The sequence below is a fragment of the Wyeomyia smithii genome, chromosome 3, assembly GCF_029784165.1.
Source record: "Wyeomyia smithii strain HCP4-BCI-WySm-NY-G18 chromosome 3, ASM2978416v1, whole genome shotgun sequence".
In the NCBI taxonomy this organism is placed as follows: domain Eukaryota; kingdom Metazoa; phylum Arthropoda; class Insecta; order Diptera; family Culicidae; genus Wyeomyia; species Wyeomyia smithii.
This window is the reverse complement of record NC_073696.1, coordinates 32,390,362-32,409,178: the sequence shown is the minus strand read 5'-3', so window position 1 is coordinate 32,409,178 and position 18,817 is coordinate 32,390,362.

Below are 18,817 nucleotides of genomic sequence, written 5' to 3'. Positions count from 1 at the left end.
TTCTTCGTGTGCGATAAGTTCCCAGATATAGGTACGTGGGCAGCTAGATATTGTGGATGGGGTGAGTGGTGAAAAATTAGCCTTGATGAATAATTGAGCGCGTGATTTTCGCTGGTTTCATCGCTACTACCGGCTGGCGCGTGGTAAAATCAAAATAGGACAATCGCGTGACTTATCTGCCCCGGGTCGTATCCGTGACGAATGGCATCCTGCGAGGTGCTGGAACATACGTCCACGAGTATGAGAATTGCATCGTAAAGCAGGTTTCGATGGGCGATTAAGCGAAGAGTGAATAATTTCCAGGTTATGCCACCGGAGGTGGAGTTCAGCCATGTGACTGTTGAAGAAAACCCGTTGTTCGTTTAGTTACTTTTCATGCCAGTGGTATTGAAAGTTACATTTTAGTTCCTCATAAAATTTTATGTATTTCACGTTTGAGCTATTTTTTTCATGGCTGTGTGATAACGATCGTCGCTCACAAACTGTTTGCTTCTAATCTCAAGCTTAGAAACCATAAGCAATAGCTTATTCCGAAATAATTCCACTCCGCAAGCACACACATTTGAGGCCTCACGCGTTCGCATGAGTTCGCCCGAACAAACAAGGCCACAATATTTGAAAATATTGACCCCACACAAACGGACCAATATTTGCAAACTGCATTCTTCTTCGACCGCTAAATAATAAAGCAATTTTTCTATTACCTTTCATTAACCTCACTTAGGACCTTCGGGGAGAGGCATCCAATTGTCTGATCTTCTCATTTCACCATTATCCGATCCATTTACAGGATCATCCCTGCTACGGTAGCATCCTTCGAGAGATAACCGAAAGAAAATCTGCCGCAAAGCCACACAGTACAATTCCTTCCCATTACCGACCGACAGCCCTCGGAGAAGTGTGTATAATTTTGCATATCCCTCATCGATCAGCTGATACGAATAGACCAGGGGATTCACCAGAAAGTGGTAATCCGTTTACGCCCGAATACTATGGGTGAGAAGAAAAAACAAAAAGAAAATAATCATAACGAGAAAGTTTCAAGAAGCGCTGCACTGCTTGTCGGCCGAGTAGGAACGATCAAAGGCAGAACAACCTAATCTGTCTAAAACATTCCTAATCCGGTATTGAGGGCGGCAAGTATGCTTAGAACTCGTATGCCTCAGAATCTAGCCGCCGTCCGAGATGAATCTCGTTTGCTACGTCGTCGGCATCCTAGAGGAAAACGCGGGCCGGCCAAAATTTCCACGCAACGGTTGCTGTTTCGGAATTAGGAGCGTACGCGGGCGGCTTTCATAACCAATTAGTCAATGTGCCTAATCTAGTTGTCTGGGTGTTTTGTTTCATCCGTGACGTCCAGCGTTCGATAGTTGAATTGCTTGAAGACTCTAGTACCTAATTTAACGCTAGAAACCATAAATTAGAATTTCATAAATATATGTATTTTAAATAAAATAAAAATTCCATTTTCAAGCACTTATATATTCGAAGCGTTGAAAAAAAAATGACTAGTGAGATTTTGGAAAATCAATTCAATTTTTTCAAAATATACTATAATTAAAAAGGAATGAAAGATGCTCAATTTTTTTTCGAAATTTGTCTAACGGAACCAGAGTTTGTTCGAAGTTTAAAAGGCCAAGGTTCGATAAGGATTGGGTGGTAGAGAAGAAAATTTCAGTAAAAGTGGTGAGATGTAAATTTCAAAGATACCCAGGTCACTAGCGCAATTCGCTTTTTAGTTTGAGTGTTTAAACAAATTAAACTAGATAAACTTTGGTTAGGGCGTAATTAAAAACGAAAACAAAACAAATATTTTATAACAATCTTCAAAAAAACGTGAATTATTATATGGAAACTATTGTTACTTTTGCTCATAGTACTGGGAGAATCAGAACAAATGGAACCTATAACAGTTTGTAATACTTGAGCCAAGTCTTTTTTAACTATATAGATATATTTTTCTCGAAAGGGCAAAATTATTATCTACATATTTTTCGAAGATGTCACAACGATCAATGAAACATTCGGATATAAAATAATAAAATATTCCAAAATCTGCAGAAAACGCGAATATTTCCGTTACGAGTTACGTGTATTTGTGTAAAATACAGAAGAATGTAGCCTACCTTCTAGGTACTGTCCTATTTACTTGTGCTGTGTGCATTGAACGAACAATGGACTGCATGTAATGTTGGCGGAGAGGATGGCAAAACTTGCAGAATACACTCGGTTTTGTTGTTTCAGAGATTGTCAGCGGGTTTTGAGCTTTAGCTTCATTCATTCTCTTGATTTTTGCTCACATTTTTTCCTCTACCTGTCAAATTTTTCACGTCACTATTTTTTATCTCCCGGTGTTGTTTATATTCTCGCGCCGATAACTACTAGAATATTTTCCATCACCAGCAGTTCTTACATATCTTCCGAGAGATGATGCATATGATGCACATACAACTATACAACTTATTCCAGTTTCGTCATTCTCGCCTCTGCGTATATGATGCTGCATGTGAGGCAATGAAAACGATCAGCCTCGTAAATGCCGAAGTGAGAATGACGGAGCTGAAAAAAAGTTGTATGCATCATCTCGCACGCCGCATGCATGAAAAGAATCTTGAAACTTAGTTCCCCCACCAACATTTCGATTGATAAAAGAAAAAGTTAGCGTCAGATTTCAATAGCAATGTCGGTGGGGGGCCGTGGTGCAGAGGGTGGGAAAAGCGAAAGGCAAACGATGCATAATTTTTTTTTTTTTGTTTCAAATCTTGAGCGACACACAAAGTGGAGGGTGACTACTGTGGAAGCAGAAGAAAAAGCGCTCATCAACTACTAACCGAAACGAAATTCGGATTACGTTCAATAATTGGGTGAAATTGTTTCAATACAATCACTGTCCTTCTCAGGGCAAACAAATCTACAATTGAAAAGTTAAATAGTTTTCTTTTTTGGTTATACACATAGTGGTAGGTATAGACCAAACTGACACAAGCTCGAAGAAATATTCTTTTTTTACCTTTGTTATACTAAACAAAGGTTATAAAATCGGTCGAAAAACGCAAAATAGATCCAAGATCCGGAGGGCCGAATCGTATATACCATTCGACTCAGCTCGACGAACTGACCAATGTTTGTTCGTGTGTATGTGTGTGTGTATGTGTGTGTGTGTGTGTGTGTGTATGTATGTTGTCTGTATGTATGTGCCGCAAAATACTAACGCACCTTTCTTACAGAACGCAATATCCGATTTTGATGATCTTATACGCAAACGAAAGCTACTGTGGTCCCCCAGAATGCTACCGAGTGGATTTTTTGATTAGTGGCTTAGATTTTAAAATATTGATCAAAGAGTATTTTTTATATGAGAAATTTAACTTTTAAGGCAGAATTAATGGCACGGAGAGCCATGTGTTGTATACCAATTTACTCAGATCGACGAATTGAACAATTTATGTATGTTTGTGTATGTGTGCCTGTACGTATGTATGTGTAAATATGTTGTTTATATGTATAGTATATCAAAATCGACCCAAAAAAGAAAAATAACAAAAAAAAAACCCTCTTTATAGAACGCTTATTCCGATTTTGAAGTTCGTATGCTCAAATGAAAACCCCAGAGATCTTTGAAAATCATACTGAGTGCGATCTTTTATTGGTTGCCTGAGCTGTAGAGTTTTGACCAAAGTATATTTTAGACATGGGATATTTTACTTTCTGGATAATTTTTCTCTCCCACTGCTCTTTCCTCTTCTCTATCCCTCTTTTTTCGTATCGCTATTTATTTCTCAAAGGAAATCAACAATCATGGACATTTTTTCATAATCTTTACACTCTTCGTAGTGCGTCTTAACTGGTGTAAATAAATTACCCTTAAGCTTTTTCTTGGAAATTTGAACCAGATTTTAGAAGAAACTGCAATGCTTACTTAGCTCCTTTTCTTCCGAAGCTCCCGTCCTCACTTCTTATAAAATATATACTAAATTGTACGTTGAACCTAGATTTGCGAAGAGTAACAAACATTTACAGCTTTCGGGAGCCAAGCATTGTAGCAAAATCTGATCCCACAGTTTGCACATGTAACACAATTAGCGATACAGATATTTTGAAAAGCTTTACCAAAGATGTATAGACCAATTTACGTACGAATGTGTTAGTGCCACCCGTTGAGAAAAACACAAAAAAATCGCTGTTTTGTTTGCAATGCTACGTTTTGAACAACTGGAAAATTTTTCAGTTGAATACTTATTTTATGTATTAAATTTGTGACCAGGAATCTAAAGTAGCTGGTGAACGAAATCGGCAAAATTAGGAAAAAGTGTTAAAGCAACTCTACATGGCTATACACGTTTACTAGTGTGCGCAGGTGAATAGTCACTTATCTCTATGAATGATTCAATATGCTCATGCAAGATCTAAATATTGCTTTCTAATTTAAGACTAAGTGCAAACAGAGTATCCATGTTATTCCACTTCTCGTTATCGCAGCAAGATTTAAAAAGTCTTTATTTCGGATTTTTCCATACAGCCTAGGCCTTCGAAAAGAATAATGTTCTCACCTACACTCTGAAAATCTAAAATTCGCAAAGATCGTGGAGAACCTTCATTTTCAGATAAGGCATTTGAAATAGAAAAAAATTGACAACTTTCATCAATAGCTATATTTTTTTCCTGTATAATTCTAAACTATAATTTTTCGAGAGCAGGTTTGTAAGGTTTGCTTCAATTCGTAAATAAAACTTGATGCTGATTCATAAATCTAGGTCCTACGATTTCTGAAATCAGCATCATTGTTATCTATTACTGTTTCCCCACGTTCGATTATCTCAAAAAAAAAATTCAATTGCTTCTAGCCAGCATTTGAAAATTGGTTTGTGATCGAAAAAATAAGACTCATGTACTCCAGTGATAACATTCATATTATTTGCAAAAACCACGTCAAGCTTTAATTCAATAATCGTCTTTGGTTAACACTCTGAAAACTATCTTTCAAAATCATTTTATTCGTTATTGAAATTGGACTTATGATGGTATACGATTTGTAAGTGACTGGCCAAATATGTTTAAAGTAATAGTTAGTATAACAAAGGTTTCTGCACCACTAGGTGGATTAATTTAGGTTTTTTTGTGGTGGCAATAGCTGACACACTGCCCTCTACAGAACGAATTGTATTGAAAATTGAAAAGTTAATTTTCTCCTTTTTTTTAAATATATGCGATAGCTCGAGTATTGTTACACTGTCTGTCCTCTACTATACAAAAAAAACTCAATTTATGACATAACGAGATATGAACGATGCCAATATTTTGTTCACCGCGAAGAGGTAGGGGAAAGTTATGTGCTGAAAATGTCATCACAATGAGACCTACCAAAGCGATTATTAAATTTTAAAACAAATAACTTTGGCAAGTAACAATTAGGGACGTGGTAATTTTAGTTTTCTACCCTCTTGCTCACTGTGTTGTTTGTTAATAAATATAGCTCCTCGTTGTCCTACTTCAATAATGCGGTTGTGTGTCAGATATAAACTACTTTTTTATTTTTTATTGAGTGAAATTATTTTAATGAGTTGTGCAGTTAAAGAATACAAAAAATGATACGTTATTTTCAAGAAAAAAAGATAATGATTTAATTGATTTAAACGAGCTAAATACTGAATATTATATGTGGGTTATTAAACAAAAAGAAGACTGTAGGGTAGAGCGGGGCTAGTTGGTTACGGGGTAAGTTGGTCAATGAGAATATCTTCGAATCTACGTATTAAAAAAATCAGGTTATATGGGTGATACGCAGTAGATAACCAGAGAAACTAAATGACAAAATGATGTACAGTTTCAATTAGGACCTATAATAAATACAGGTTGGTGCCAAATTGGCCATCAATTGTACTCGGTTTTCAAGTTTAAACTTTTTGTCTGAACAAAGTTAGCTAAATGGAAATGAACATGGCTCAACGTATTATTAAAGTCATTTTCGTTAGTTTTAAATTGTGTAAAGCAAACTTTCGCCAAAATTTTATTTTCATATATTTCAAGTAATTTTCATATTTAATACATGAGGGGCTAGTTGGTCACATACTAGCGGGGCTGGTTGGTCATATGGACATCATAAATGAATTCAAGTAACCAAGTGAATGCAATTTCAGGAACAGTGCATTTTGTGACGCAAACTTAATCCAAGCGAAAACAGCATTTTCATTGTTTAGCAAAACCATTTATTTGAAACGATTAAATTATTTGGTAAAAGTTATCTCCAGTGCATTGTCATTTTGATGAATATTTTATTGCACACTATAAATGCTGAGTCATTGATCTAAAATAACTATAACGTACACTAATGCATCGACAAATGCCTTCTACCTGATGAAAATTTCGACGAAAGCAAGCCTTCAACAAAAAAGAAAAAGAAAAAAACTAATGTAGCTATAGTTTTGTGCTTGTAATTGTGATTGCAGATGCGAATCTAGAATTTGGCTCCGGTTCTCAATTTAATCCGTATTGTCTTTGATTTAGCTCGCAACCAAACTATTAGAGAGATTCAAACATATACTTCTCGTCGGGTATGAAAGAGTAACAGGATTTTTTTCATGCAATTATGAGTTACTTTTTTCATTGTTTGGGATTTCGGAAAGCAAATGTATAAACAAAAAACCGGATGCGGTTCGACCTCCGCTGAGACGCCACAGGCTGCCGCAAATGCAGCGAGAAAAGAAAACTGAATTGTCCTTCCGAAATATAAATGGCCAATTTACCCCACGCCCTAACCAACTCACCCCGGCTGAGGGGCTAGTTGGCCAATTCGACGTTCACTCAAAAAACATAGAATATCCGCAAAATCATAAACTATTCTGTACAGTTTATATTTTTTCTAGATGCTATAGACTTTTCCATGGAATGAGTTTTTGCTATAATATTTCCCACAAAATGTTACAGAACATTTTGACCAAAAATGACCAACTAGCCCCGCTCTACCCTATCTGAGACTCGACCGAATTATTGATGCAGTACTTTGGATATTGTTATTCATCGCCGTCAAAAGGGCCGTTTAAATGTGACGGAAATGATAAAATCATATCAAAAATTTAAATTCGATTTCGACCGAGAATAGCTATATTTTGCTGTGAATGCAGAATTTGTAAGAAAAAATTCAAAAAGTTTAATGTTTTTAAGGAAAATGGCTAGATTGTAGACTCCAAAACAGCATCAGTCACCAACTGTAACTTGCGTGACACTGTAAATGTCTGCCGAGAGTGCAGAATTTTGACGTAGGACTACGTCTTTGTTTTCTATACTAGATTACATTTTGTGAAATTGAATATGAAACTGGCAAATGATGCGTCCGATTTCAAACGATTATAGCGAGCGAACGACTTAATGCATCTTAGTCATTTATATGTCGGTGGATAGATAAAATGTGTAACAATTGTTTGATATAATGTTTTACATTGTTGCTTTACTGCTTAATGGTGAAAAAAGGTGAAAAGTTCCAAGGTCGAGCTTCCTCATACATTTCCCTCGCTATAGGCTTCCCAAGTAACCAAAAGTTCGGATGAAAGTAGAATTCATAGACTAATCAGCTAATCTAACGATCATGAATAGAATTCTATTCAGCTCAATTTTTAGGTAATTAACCGTACTTTCAAGTTCGCATTTGTTGAATAAACTACGAGTAGCATGCAAAGCAGCTTCTAAACCGAACTAGAAAGTTCACATCAAGTTCGGATAAGTCGCTGAACAGCGCGCTATTCAGCTTGAAAAGAAAACTTCAAAAAACTTAAAATAAAAATCAATTTGCAATTTTTCAATTCCCTTCCACTCATTATTCGTGTTGGTATGATCCCATGATAATCATTTACTGAAGAAATCTAGATCAGATGAATAATTACCTGCGCTATTTAATTTAAATTTCATATTTTTTTTTGCAACTTACTACACCAAACTTCGAACTCGAGTCCTCCCTCTTTGAAGTCTAAATTCATACCACTGCTCCGTTCCCGCTATATATGATCAGCATCGATTTTACTCGATGTGCTCATTTCTCTTCGTTACCTACACGTTCATGGCTAGGAACATACCGGGTCTCTCTTTTAGCTTGAAAGTTCAGATAAAGTACAGGCGGAACCTCATGCGAACTAGGAAGTTCAGAAAAGGCAGATGCGGTACTTTTTCTGAACTTTCAAGTTCAGAAAAAGTACACGCGGAACGCAATCTGAACTTAAGTCTGACAGTTCTCTAGTTTGTTTTGATTTGACTGCAGTTTGTTGGTAATGCAATTGAAAAAGGTTGTGTACGCAATATTTTCCTTTTAAACATTTGTTGAACATTTATTCTGGTAAGCAGTATATACAAAATATGATAAATGATCAAAATCGATAAAAACTTTTTAGATTTATAGATATGCTGTTTGCCGTAGTCGAAACGAGTCGTTGGTGACATAGAAAACGGTGGTGTCCGAGAAATGGATTCGGACCTCCAGAACCGGCAACATCATGCTGTGGCCGAACGTAAAAAACACCCAATATTTTGACAAAATGCTAAGGGATAAAAACATCACGCGCAAACAAGTGTCTAACGGGAATTCACAGCTTACATCCGGTTTATTTTTTCTGTTAATCTGAATTCATAATTGATTTCCTGTAAGATAACAAAAGGAAGTGTTTAGGTAGAGAAAGCCTTTAAACACCCTCATATTACCTATTGGAATTATTTCTCTCTAAGCTGCGTGGCCACGCCCTAATGGTAAAAATCTACACAGATCTCGATACAACAGACTGCGTGTAGAAAATTCAGCTTCAGTTTAGTTTGTCACACAATAGCGAGTGTCCGAGGTACGCGACATTGAAAAACGAGAGCTGCATACGAGTCAACTTCCAGGCACTGCGGAGCATGTTACCTTTATGTTGAATACGGCAGCAACAGTTACCATCGTACGTTGCTGGATATTTCACTGGCACAGCTACTGGAGGGCACAGCGGAGAGCAATTTTTATTATGCGCGGCCAAGCAAAATATTCAATGCTGACGATGGTGCGATCATCAGCGTTCTGTAGCACGAATTTCTAACTGAAAATTATGGAATCGGTTCTTTTCAGAACTATAGATGCTTAAAGATAAGAGTTATGAGAATTTTCGCAACTACTACTAGTGTAAAATTTTCATGTATTCATGCATCGTTAGTTTTACATTAACGACCATAAAATATAAACAGTAGTTTTGCCTATGAACAGTTTATCACAGCATATACATTTAGTCCTACGTCACCATTTCATACAACCCCTAGGGCTGTATGCCTTGTAGTATTTTGAGTAACATAATTCAATTTAATTCAAATAATTATATAAACGTCTTGAGAAAGACTTATTTCTTATAGACTCCAAAGCAAAATCATTGCGAGTTTTTGGTTTGGGCCGTTTTCACCTTTCAGCTGCCAACACGAAATGAAAGACTGATTTTCGCACATTTTCATTAGAAGTTTCTACTGCCCTATTTGCCTTAAATTTATTTCTCTATCACCATCCCTACTTTTACTGCTTGAAACTAAAAATATAACAGAAAGGTTGTATGCAAAGCCACGACCGCAAAATACAACAAACCTGATTTAAACTGGAAGATTTATTTTTTATTTTAAAAATATACGTTTTATACACCGTACTGTATCAAATTTCGAACACTTAAGCTATGAGGTAACTTCTTGCACTAAAAAATCAACGTAAAATGAACTTTCTCATCGATCTAAAAGGTTTAGCATGTTGGTTATTTTATTGTTGTTGCAATTAAATGCTATTTATATAGATTTAACCACGTTTTGTACATGAAAACAAGAAGAATTAAGAAAAGGCCTTTAATTCAAATTCCGAACACTTCAACGCAATCGCTAAGCGATTGATATGCAAATCGTCTGAATACTGACTTTCACTTTTTTCAACGCTTGCCGATTCTTTGGGAGTGGCCCTACAGTAAAAAGCTATACATCACTGGGTGAAGAACATTCCAAAGAAGGAAATGGTATTTAATAATCATTTATTTCATTACACTAGCCATAATAATTTAATTTTTATTGTAAAGTGTTCGAAATTTGAGATTGTTCGGAGTTTGAATAAAAACGGTACAATCTTTCAACTGTGAAAAATATTTGTTAGTAACTGATTGGTCTGAGACTCCCTTTCAATGCAAATAAGAACCATCGAATTTGTCTAATCGTCACTGATTAAATTTATCTGTTTTGTTTGGGATAGACAGGAAAGGAGAAAGAAAGAGAATGCGGTGCTTTCAATGCCTTTCTAGGAGAAAGTCAATTATCGACCCCAAACATTCGATCAATTTTCACTTTTCAACAAAAAAAAAACAGAAATCAGTTTTATTTGTACTTTCGTTTTGTATTATCTGTAGCGAAATTTAATCATTATATGGAAATAGATAATTCTTGGTTAGGCATACTCTACAATTAGTGGTGACTTAACAAAGCAATATTAAAAAATGGCTTCCAGGGCTTTTCATTTGATTAAGACTAATCAATTAAGGTGTGAAACGCATTCCAATCGAATTACGAAAGGTACATATGCAATCCCGCATTCAAATTTTGACTTTAAATGAAATCATGAAAAGTAGTTTGTCCCAAAAAACAATTCCATGCCTATTTTCACCCTTTTCATTCGACTTTTCCCTAGCAGACAAACAGTTTCCCAGCAGATAATACAATGATTCATACCCCCGCGCGATCGGTCGTTTCTCATTTAAACTAAATGTTTTAAAGCCGACGCAGCACATCCCTACAACCCGCAAGAAGTCCGCCAACAATAAAACGGCTGTCACGCCCGGAAAACTGTCACCACCTCCAACGACCCGACAGCAGCGGTTGTTTGTTTTGTTTTGTTTCGCAATGCAAGAAGTGCGGATTTCGAACTCTAATTTGATTCGTATTTAAAAAGGATTAGAAATCCTTCAACGACGACGCCGGTCATGAAGCGTGAGCTTTGTACGGCTGCTGTCACTGCCACGGTGTGTGACGGCAGCAACCGTTTGACGGGTAACATAAGCGGTGGCAGCCTGCGTTACGCGCAGACAAAAGGCCGCCCGATCCTGGCTAAGCGACTAGCAAGCTGAAAGAGGGGGAAATTTTATTTAAACTGTCAAGCTTTAAAATCACACGCACACGCCGTCGTCGTCGTCGTCGTTCTTGTCGTCGTTATCGTGGGTGGGAAGGATTGTGGGATCGCAGCATGCCACAAATAAGACCGTCTGGTGGTGACATACATTACGTGTCAATTGGAGGGATGCGTGAAAATTCGAAGTCCTGTGAGGAAATTAGGTTCGTCACTCAAAATTACACCGGGTGGGGTTCTAGGGATTGGTCATTAAAGTAATACCCAAACTGACCATTGCCTGTCACCGGGCGGGTGCCATGATAAAATGGCTCAATCAAAACTGACCCCCACCGGTGTTCGCAGGGGTGTTTTAAACTTCTGCCTCTTCTATGGAGGTAAATTTGATCACATCTGCTGTATAGGAGAATAACAATCATGTTGAAAATTATTACGGATATGGAGACCGTTCGTAACGACGCCAACGGTTGCTTGCTTATATGAAGAAATTATACAGTACTAACTTACTAATAGTACTACTTCGGAGTATTCATCAAAATGGGTTTGAGCATGTGTGCTAGAATTTAAATGCTATCTCAACACCCAAATAGATTCTACATGGAGTAATTCTATCGGTTCATTAAATCTAATTAAACTCTGTTATTCGCACAATGAATAAAAAAAACCGTTGTTCCGTCAAGCCTTCAATTCAATTGTCCCAAAATGCACAACTGCCAAAGAAAAAAAACGATAGCCAGCGTGACACCATCACAAATTCACAATCACATGTCACTGGGTCAGTGAACATTTTCCGCAGACACCCGGCGGGATTCCATTCCGAAGAGCCATCGAACGAAACAACACAGAAAAAATCAAATGAACATTTTTCGCGCGCGCGTTGTTCATACCGTCGGCGCGCGGATGTGGATGTGAACAAAGCCCGAAGCCCAACAGTCTCGAATTGATGGCAATTCCGATCAGCTGGGCGTCCGTTTTAACGGGAACGTGCGGCCCCGGGAAGTCTCGTTACCTCTCAAGAGGACGCAAGATGTAGTGTACCATCGCCACATACGGTGCGGTGAAAGGACAGCTGCTCGGGTACCAGCTTTTTGCCCTGCCATGCAGCAGCGATTGCTTGCATAAACGCCCAACATATTCGCATACAAAGCGCGGCACACAATTAGAACCCAGCTTCTTCCGCTCTGCCCTGTCGGTCGTAGCGACATGCAGACGATCAAACATCATAAAACAGTTGAGAGCACTGGCACTGTTCGCCTTTTTTTCGTTACGGGTCTAAACCTCACCCCTCGCCTTCCGGACAATATGCTCGACTGGCGGGTATCGTTACCGAAAATATATCGAGATCGGCGCAGCGTAATTGTCGATAAAATAATTATAATGTGTACACTCGATAGTAACACAACAGCCGACACATGCTCTGAAACGACGGGTAGCGAAAAGGGGAAGACGTGGAGAAACTGGTGTCGAAATCATTTCGAAACCGGCAGCTATTACGGGAAACATGTGTACTATGTAGAATAATGATGAATTCTGTTAATGAGGATTTGGAATACTCGCTTCTCTGATTCATTTTGAATATTTTATATCCTTGATATCGGTGATAAATTTTGCACAAAAGCATACGAACGATGATAATAATATGATTGTTAGAGATAAGTTTTTTGAAATCCAGCATTTGCTAGCTAAAATTTTGGTTACAAAACATCCTTTACCATCACAATAAACTGCAGCAATCTAACATCAACAACTTCTTGTTGTTACTGGGGTCTTCGATTCTCTATTTTCAGTTTTATCATTATTTTTATTGTTTCTGTAATTTTACTGTTTTTTCGATTTTTAGGTTTATACTAGTCGACAAAAGCGGGAAAAAACTCACTTCTAATTCTATTGCTAGAGAAAATTTTATCAAACCCAGCTAGAACTTTAAAATTCCAAATTAATGGAAATACCTATTTTTAATGCAACAGACAAAATTCATATATTTTCAGAATTTCTCAGCTAATTCCTATCAAACTGCATTATCCAGAATGTCCTTAATTAAAACAGAGATAATCACAAAATAGAAATAGGAGTTGAAAGCAAATCAAGATTAATTTGACTTCATTTCCCAAAAAGCGCTGTAACTCGAGTTTTGCGCGTTACCCCGGAGTGATGATTGTTTCTTATGTTGAAACACGATGAAATTATTGAAATCAGCAGTTTAATTTTTTATTAACAAAAATATCATATCTGACAACACTGTCCCTTAAAACTGATACTTTTTTGATTGCTTGACTATTTTCCTTTAAAATTCAATTTCTAGAATGTCCATTGATATACCATATTCGGAGTAGAAAAAAACTTAGAAAAGAGGACTGCCTAAAATCAGGAAAACATTTGACTTTATTTCCTGAAAATACTACAGCTCGAATTTCGCGCATAATGTCTCGTGGTGATAAGTGTTTTAAGTGGAAATTTTCTCGGGAACACGATGAAAATATCAGGTTTGAAACCAAAATTTACTCATTCGCCGAAAAATGCAATTTAACTTTCAAAATACAAATAGAACATATCAACACTGCTGCTTCAAATAGATTTTTTTTATTCTTTGACTAATTTTCATCAAAAATAATGTATCAATTTATTTGTAGACATTATGTATTTGTAGCCATAATTGAAAGAAAATTAGGGTTTTTTGACGAGAAATTGCACTGCAATTACAAAAAAGAGGTCCCACTTGCTGACTCTTTTGACATTTTGACATTGATATTGTTGATTTTATTGTCATTTTTGATATTTTTGATATTTTCGACGTAATTGACATTTTTGACATTATTTATCGGAATTTAAGTAGATAATAAAACGCATGTCTAACCGGAAAGTTGCTTTCTTCAAGAAAATCGGGCTAATCTTAAAGTTGTCAAAATACAAGAGAAAGTTAGGAATGAGCAAAATACACTGAGAACAACATTCAAATGATTTCGGATTAGAATTCTCGATCAACATCCCCCGGAGTCGGATGGCTCAACTCTGTTCGATCCTCCACTGTCTCCATCGTCGATTGGCAGAGTTGGTTGTCGGTCGCTTGAAGGTAGCGTCACTGGTTCGCACGGTTACCACCCGTACGATATCATTGGAACCTGGATGCGTCTGTACTATGCGCCCAAAACCACCAGATGGCTCTCCTGTACCGGTATTGGATATTAAAACCACTTACCACGCTTATCTAGTGCCTTCGACCATCTTCTCCAAAACGATTGTTTGCGTTTCTGTACCACCTGATAGCGTGTAAGCGCATTCTCCTTAAGGTTGTTGTGTTTTGAAGCCCTATGGAAGCCACCACGTGGTTGACTACGAATTTTCATTGGCACTAGACTCGGAAATAGTTGCGAACTAATGGCCGCGAAATAATATTGCCTCTATCTGAACCAACAAGGATAACATCTCTATGTAGGTCAAACAGGCTTGATTCATAACCTTTTGGAGATGCGTCTTCATGCTCTTGACCTCGGCCTCCCAGAGTCCGCCTTGATGCGAAGCCTTCGGTGGATTGCAGCTACAATCGTTTCCTCGGATCTGACAGAACTTCTCCAGCTCCTTCTCCAGCAATTGTGACTTGAGTAGCTCCTTGAGTTGGGTCAACTGTCGCTCGGCACCGGTAAAGTTAGTACCGTTATCCGAGAACATATGCCGCACTAAGCCTCGTCGACCAACGAAGCGGTGTAGTGCTCCAAGAAATCTATCTGTCGATAATGAGACCACCAATTCAACGTGTATCGCTATAGTGGACATAAATACAAATACGCTAACGTAAGCCTTCAGTAGTCCCTCAAAAAAAAAACCAACTACGGATAAAACGGGCCAGCATAATTTACACCGTTCGTTTCGTCTGAAAAGGGTAAAACTATTCTCGTACCTTTGCCAACAATCCGTTCAGGCCGATGAATAGCTTCGAGGATCATCTCCGTAAAATGGTTTCTTTTAGGCAGAATAATTGGATGCTTCTGGTCCCTTGGAAGAACTGATTTGCTGTTCTGATTCTACCGTCGATTCTCAGCAGCTTCTCACCCTTATCGTGGAAAGGATTCAAATTCTGAAGTTTACCAGTCATACGCTAATTCTGTAAAACAGTCTTGTTCTCTTCGCTGTACACGGTATGCAACAAATCACGATAATCTATAGCGATCAGTTTCCCGAATCGACCGACGTTTGTTTCCAGTGCGCTTTGTTCTCGCATCATGGCTTAAACGGGAGACGTATCCAAACACTCTCTGTATCTTGCGGAAATTGTTTTCAATCACTTCATACGGGTTCAAGATTTGTATCACTTCGGCTTCGAAAACAGCTTACTTACTTTACTTTTATGGTGACAGATCGTTAAGATCCTATGCCGAATCCAGAATACGTCTCCACAAAACTTGGTCTTGGGCTGCTACGCTCTCGTCCCCCCTTACACCCGCTGCTCTGGCATCCTCGTCGACAGCACACATCCAGCGCGTGCGCGGTCTGCCTCGAAGTCGTCGGCCTCTATCCGGTTCTCTTCTAAATATTATCTTTGCTGGTCGCTCATCCGCCATCCGTGCTACATAGCCAGACCACTGCCTTCCACGTCCGCGATTCATGTCCGTAGAGCGTCACCGGGAGGATCAGAGTCCTATAGAGCGCAAATGTCGTACGGATCTGTAGGCTACGGGACCTAAGCTGGCTACGCAATCCGTAATAAGCCCTAATCGCCACCGCAATCCTCCTCTTCACCTCGCGGCTCACCTCGTTGTCACATGTCACGAGAGTACCAAGATAAACAAAGTCGTCGACCACTTCGAAAGTATCCCCATCCATCTCCACCGCAGCACCAACACTTCGTTTTGGCAGTGTTTATGGTGAGTCCAATCCTCGCAGATTCACTTTTGAGAGCCGTAAAGGTCTCCTCAACAGCTCTACGGTTAACACCATTTATATCAATGTCGTCCGCAAAGCCCAGAAGCATGTGAGACTGAGTGATGATGGTGCCGCTCCTCTGCACACCTGCCCTTCGTATTGCACCTCCAAAGCTATGTTGAACAGCAAGTTCGAAAGCCCGTCACCTTGCTTCAGACCATCCAACGTCACAAACGCGTCCGAAAATTCGCCCGCTGTCCTGACGCATGATGTGAAACCGTCAAACGTCGCACGTAACAGTTTAATTAGTTTTATTGGGAAACCATGTTCTAGCATTATTCGCCAAAGCTCGTTGCGTTTCACTGTGTCGTACGCCGCCTTAAAGTCTATGAAAAGATGATGCGTCTGCAAGTTGTGTTCTCGAAACTTGTCGAGAATCTGTCTCGAGATAAACATCTGGTCTGTTGTAGATCGCCCCACTCGAAAACTTGGTATTCTCCAACAAAGGTTTCCTGCAACGGCCTCAATCGCTGGAACAGGATACGGGAGAGGATTTTGTAAGCGGGATTGAGGAGGGTTATGCCTCTGTAATTACTATAGTCGAGCCTACAGTCTCTTTAAAGGCATCATCGCCAGTTTTGTTAACAACGGCTTCTTGTTCCTTCACTTCAACCTCATTTAAGTAGAGGAGGTGCGGACCGTTCCACTACGAAGAGTTCTTCATCCATAGTAAGTTCATAGGAAGCATGCCGCAAGAAATTAAATCTGCCGGATTACCTGGCACAAACTGTCGAATCTGCGACGCAATTACGTACGAACATCGCCTGTTCCAGTCTCACCTCTCTTAGCCACCACAGCTCTATTTCTAATCGGACCTTAACACAACACGCTTGATGTCGATTTCCTAGGCTTCACGCTTTAACTGACTTCACCAGTAGAGCTGTTGCACACAATTCCAAGAGCGGAATGGTCATTTCCGCTTGAGTCGTATCTTCAACCTCCTCCCTGATGATCTCCTTCAGCGGAGCTACTCGTGACTTCCCACACAGAAATTTGATTCCCGAGGAACGTTCTTCGGCAACGTTCCTCAGGTATATACAACAACTGTACGCTCCGCGAGATGCATCTGAGAATCCGATTAACTCAAACTCCACCGGATCGTTCACTGTAACACGTCGCGAAATTCTCATGTTATTTATCTCACACAACTAGGACCTTAGTTTCTTTCACAATGTTAGTTCTTTTCCAGAGATCGCATCATCCCAGCCGATCTTCTTCCGCCATAGCAGCTACAATAACCATCTTCCCCAAAACCACAATTGGACTAAAGACTCTCAAAGGGTCGAACAATTTTACGATCTCTGACAACGCTTACCGTTTGGTCAACGATTTCGAGTGAATAACCATCGATCGGTATCACACAAAAAAGAAAATCATCGTTGGTTGGTTCTCACAAAAGCCCTAGGGTCTTGATGACTCCGTTTACTTAACTCTCTTCAAAGCCCATCAGCTTCTCCTGGTCCTGAGACGAAACACATTCTAGAATCTCCGGATCGTTCGCGCACCATTTGTGCAACTTGAATCTCAGCAGTCCTTGTAAATCATTCCGCAACCTTTTAGCTTTTTCGATGGTATCTGCTCCCTATAGTGTGTCATCAACGTAGAACGACTTCAACACCACCTTAGAAGCGTCAGGAAAGGAATCTCTTTCATCGTTCGCCAGCTGCACCCGTAGTCATCTTCGCTGACGCGTTATACACTACACGCAATTTCGTCGTAGAGCTGACCGATTTCATTACGCAGAGTCGTGCGGCAGATGATAAGCTCCGTGAGTGTCAATCTCGATCGAGTTCAAGACTCTTGCATGACAGCTGTCCAGAGGCTTATGCACGGAAATCTTGTATATTTGCTTCTGCTCAGGGTGTTTAATCAACCTTTTCTCCAACGCCTCCAGTAACTCTCCCAGAGAACTAGTATCTCCAAGGAAAGGTAGCCTCACTACGTACCTCCCGTTTTCAGGTCCTGCGTGAGTAGCCTTGAAGAATTCTTCGCAGTCGTCGTTCTTCCGGGCTCGTTTGTCTTCATCGATATCCCCAAAACCGGTAACAAACCACCCTGACAGACTCTCTTGCAATAACGGAAGGTCTTCAGCCATGTGCATCTTCCCAGCTTGGACCAGATTGTAAAATACCTCTGCGCCGATCAAGATGTCAACCCGCCTTGGGTCACAGAGTATCGGGCCTGCTAGTCTTAAGCCAGCAGGTATAGGCCAACCTGCAGCATCTAGTTTCATGATGGGTATTGAACCTATCACTCGAGGCACTACGAGATAATACTGATCGAAAGAGCAGTCATTTGTCCTGGACTTCACAGTAGCACCGTGGCTTTATTCACGCCTAGCAGAGTAACTTCGCACTTTCGTACTATCTTCGTTGCCTCATTCTTTGATCCGGAACCTTCAACAACAGGTTTCACTTCAGTCTTCTCAGTTGTCTCTTCCGACGTTTCCTTCCTCTCTTTGCAGCCTTCTCAAGGCAAGCAAAACAGAGGCCGAACTGCATTTCCTTTTTATAACGTTTTTTTTTTATTCTCGCTTATTTTCCGTCGGCCTAGCTCCGCCACTGTTATTGGGCCAATCCCGGGCGGGAGGCGACTCCACCCAGCACCCTTACTAACGACCCGTTGATTAACGGACCGGCGCCAACGGCTTTACTTCCTCATGCGATGGGAGGCGTGATCCCATAGATTTTTCGCCTCAGAAAATCTCCCGTTATCGGCTAGGATTGAATCTAGACCAGTTTGGTTGGTTGTGAGTGGATCACGCCACCTCACAACCATCGACACCTATGTCGGCGGTGGGAATTCGAA